The sequence below is a fragment of the Dendroctonus ponderosae genome, unplaced genomic scaffold (assembly GCF_020466585.1).
Source record: "Dendroctonus ponderosae isolate FM_Combo_2020 unplaced genomic scaffold, Dpon_F_20191213v2 Dpon_F_20191213_1, whole genome shotgun sequence".
NCBI classification, from domain to species: Eukaryota; Metazoa; Arthropoda; class Insecta; order Coleoptera; family Curculionidae; genus Dendroctonus; species Dendroctonus ponderosae.
Genome location: NW_026017110.1, coordinates 45,024,602 through 45,029,491, shown reverse-complemented (window position 1 = coordinate 45,029,491; position 4,890 = coordinate 45,024,602).

Here is a 4,890-nt window from a genome sequence, read left to right as displayed (position 1 = left end):
AATATCACCATGTGACACGCCCAAACAACTTTAACAGCACTTCAAATATAGGTGGCAAAACAGTATAGTATTGTTGTTGATAGGAATGTCAGGCTCAAATAAAAACTGATCCTGTTAAGATCTATGGATATTATAACTTTCTTCCTGATGCCTAGGAAACAATAGAAAATGATGCCAATTTGACTATTTTGTTCCCTGATGAGAAATTTGTTTGCACATGGGACAAAGTTGACGAAAAATATGAAAGGTGGAATCAGTATAACAGAGCCTTTGCAGAAATTACACATGAGAAGCAAGCGGTTGAAGATCTCAGTACCCTAAACCCTGTTTAAAAAATAATTGAGAAAATTTAAGATTATTTCATTATATCTAGATTGCATAGTAGAACAGACACTGTTATATGCTGCATAAAATAATCGTCACAAGTTTTCTGCCACTGCCTCAGAAATTAGAACCTTTTAAACAATTTTATTTCTCTCAGATTATCATCAGTTACCACAAGAAATGATGTTCTGGAGCAACGAAAAGAATCTTGGCGAGAATATTGTATCATCTGCGATGCCCAGGTACAGATATGATCAGATAAAGCAGAATCTTGATTTTCGTGATAATAGTAACATTGATGCGTCCGACAAAATGTTCGAACTTCGACCATTTATGAATAGGCCAAACAAAAATTTCAAACAGCACGGTTTATTTCGTTCTTATTTGTATATAGACGAAAAAATGGTGCGCTAGTATGGTCGCCATTCGGCAAAACAGTTTATTCGTTATTAAAACAGTAACCAGTCTGATTTGGTTATAACAACTGGGTATTAGCGGGTTCTGATGGATAATGCTATCACTTCGACACCTATGGAAAAAGCAATATGGAAAATTCTTGCAACTCACTAAGAAGTAATGTTTCGGTATTTTTTTTATAAATTTGTGTTAAACTGACGCAATGGCTAGACTTTTCTAATCAAGATTATTTAAATTTAATACTAATTCTCGGAGAATGTCATAGAATTGTAGTGCGAACAGTAAGAACTTTTATCGAACGCTATCCTTTTTCTATTTTTCGAGTAATATTATATGGACGGACGAATCTAAATTTATTAAAAATAGCATGTTTAATAGACGAAACTTGCATTACTGGATTAACGACAATAGCAATCCTATTCGCGAATGTCATTTTCAAGAAATTTGGAACTTTAATGTGTTTTGTGCTATTCGGAATAACGAAATTTTTCACGTCTATTTTTACAGCAAAAATTTGAGAGGTTAGTAGTAACTGTATGTATGTATTTAATTTCTATGGGAAATTTATCTTGAAATTTTAAATACTGGAATTGAACCCAGAATAAATAATGTAGAGCGGGACATTTTATGGTACCAACAAGATGGTGCGCCCCCTCACAGCACTAATGCCGTTTCCATAAAACTTTACGAAGATTTTCAAGATCGTTGGTTTGCCAATAACGGTCCCTTCCAATAGTCACCTGACCACCTTAAAATACACACACCAAACTAGTGAAAGCGCATGCGGTTACATTAACTATTTATAGAACCCAAATAGAGAAATGTTATGTAATTTTGTATGTTATGACTAGTGGCATCGACATGGCAAATTTATATTTATATTTTGACATCACTGTTGTTTTTTTCAGCAGGAAGTCAACCTAAAAAACTTTTAAATACTGATATCAAAATTTGTTCGACGATTTAACGAAGTACATTTGTTTTTCATGAAAAAAGTGCACGATAATATCAAGAGTTACAGTCAAGTATTGCAATATATATTTCGATCAATTTCTACGTTTGACTACCTTAAAAAATAGTTTGTTATAGTCCCATGTAAGGATGCTGACAAAACTGACCATTTTAAATTTGGTGTCAGAGAAAGTAGTTTTAGTTTTTTTTTTCGAGTTTAGTACATAATCCCTATTTCACGGCCGGTATCCTCACCGCCAATTTCTTATGAAGATGGTGGAGAGCCTTGCAGTAGAAAATAGTTTTAGTCTGCGATAAAATGTCGAGGAGTAACATGTGCTCGGTGAGAGTGAATACTATTTCTGTTACATATCATCGGGAGTTTCTCTTTTGCTTGGAATTATTTAATTTCACACAATAATTTTTCTGACATAACAATGATACCCATTTTTCATTTGCAGCGTCAAAGTGACGCCTCACCACTGCCGGTGTTTCGGAAAGTTAAGTTTTTAAGGAGAAACGGTCCATCAAGAAACGTAAAAGTATTTTCCTGATCCCAGCTAAAAAAGGCGAAAACTACAGATAGATTAGCCTACTGAGTAACGTTCTGAAAACATTCTTAAGTCATACATGAACGTACTTATTCCAAACTCAAAAACCAAATCGGAGAAACACAATTTGGATCTAGGAACGGACTGGGGACACGGGAAGCATTGTTTGCCTTAATGTTCTAATGCAAAGGGTACGCGATGTTGACTGTAATGTCCTTGCCTGTTTCATTGACTTCGAGAAAGCTTTTGATAGAGTAAATCCTCAGATTAAACGGATGCATTTGGTTACCTTTTTCGATGGGAGCAACATTTTTTTTTTCGGTGAGGTTTGGGAAATGCTTTTTATGCACTCCCAGAGCCGGTGGTCTGTTGCTCTGGGTTGTGTAGGACTCCAGCTGAGCTGTTTACCCTCTAAAACCCTTCCCTCACCGTCGAGGTGGTGTTTGGCCTTGCACCGCGGTCATTTCTGTCCTATTGTGCCCTCGTATTTTACTCCCTCATTATCCCTGTGTATTCAATGAATTCCAGAAGAATGTTGGGGAGGAAGGTACGACACATAACCTGGTCTGGTAGTCATCCCTGGCTGCAGCTCGTTGATTTTCCCAAGCAGGTGCCTTTTTATGAGTTCTCCCTGCTGAGGAAAAAGGTTCTTCTTCCGCAATCTTGCACGACTTGTGTGTGGTTCCTTCCTATACGGAAGTTCTTGCATACAGCCGCTCAGGTGCTGGCTTGTTGGGTGTGCTGCCCCCGAGAGTTTTTTTACCACCCTTCGGTACTTTGCCAGCTGCGAAACCCGACGGTTCTTCTGAGAAGGTCCCGCCGGTATTTTGTGGTGTATGATGGTGATGTTTTCCTCCCCATCATTCCCACGATTAACTAGGGAAGGGTTAGGTCCATCCACACAGAGCCCCGCTTGTGTGGGTAAGGCTGATACAATGAGGTGCGCCTGTTGCCTCAAGGTTAGTCGCTTTTGGCTGGACTTCCCCCCAGCCTTGCATTTCTTGGCGCGCACTATACCGTGAGAATTGGGAGGTGTTATAGTGACCTCGTCACGCGATCCGGGTAGTAAAACCAAGATCCCCRCGCCCCCTACAGTACCTATCCCAAGGCGGTAGCCACGAGAGTCGTTGCACTGCAGGCGGTTTGCGGTTTGTGCCACGAGCTGGTCCGCGGCGACGGCTTTCGATCCAGATCCGTGGGTTTTATTCCACGACTTTTACTTATGGCCGTCGCTAACCGGTCAGACTTATTTGAGCGGCCATCCCCTATCCGCCACCTGGGGACGGGCCCGATGGGTCGGTCAACCTGCACGGGATGGGAGCAACATTGGTTTACAGTCTATACAAAAGTAGGTACTTACGAGAGCTGCTTTGCTGGTTCGGTATTCAATTGATATATATGAGTAGCATCAACAAGAAAATAGCTGGAAAACGGTAGCCATAAATAATTTTAGTGTTATATTTGTTTGGTGTGCAATAAGCGACAAGCAAAAGTTAAAATAACAGCGTCGAAATTTTATATTAAAAAAATCATAAGAATTTTAGGTGGCAATTGCGAGAAAACATAATGAAACATTCATCATGACAACACCGCAAAGAGGGGAGTACGTAATAGTGACAAGGATTTGTTGGTCAAGTAAATAGGGCATTTTCTCCTGTTTTGGTGATAACGAGTGATAATCGTGATATTAATAAACTTTTACGCTTAAAAGAAACCGTACGAAGTGTTTTCATTTGCAGGAAAATCTAATTTGCTTTGAATGAAATTGGCTTGAATTTTTCTAACCTGTACTATTTTGCCCGATTGTAAACAGGGACCAGTGGCGTGAGTTGTTTTGAATATATAAGCTAAGAGCCCATATTCGATTCCATACAAATCGCTATCAAATGTTTAAAAAATTCGCGTTATTCGCAAAGACTTCTCAGGTCCGAAAATGAATTGAATCTTTCATACTTGGAATAAATCGATTAATACAGGTATTTACTACGTCTATGGCTAGCAGTCAGGCGAGTTGGTTTTCGGTACCTACTTTTAGTACTTTCATCCCTACCACCTACTTTTGCATTGATAAATCGCCCATCGGTTGAATTTAATGTTGGTCCCAAACAAAGAATCGCGCTAAATCAGGTGTTCTTCCAAAAGATACATTTGGATATCAATAGCCACCAGCAGCAAAGGACAGGAATATAAATGTTTCCATCAAAATTTTTCTTATGAACCTTTGCAAACGCCATGCCAATACTTTTAAGTTTTGTATGTTTATTACAGATGCAGTTAGACAGATATTCTCGTGCCATCAAAAGCTACCATTTCTGGTACTATCCAGAATATTGGATTTTTGCTTAGAATGGCGTAAAAAACTACAGCATTTCGGCCACTCAGTTCACCGATTAAGCAAACATCCTCGTCCCGACGTACATAGAAGAGCTTACAGATGAAGCAAATAGGTACAGGAATTCTGGAAAGAATCAAAGAATCGGTCCTATTATTATTAATTTTAAAAAGATTAACAATCTGCATTCAATACACAGAAATGCACCTCGACAGACTCCCACAACATGGAAATATTTCCCACGAATAGTGTGCCACAGATCACAGAGGTTATAGATTGGAAACTGCCATATACGCCTGCAGAATGCTATTTGTC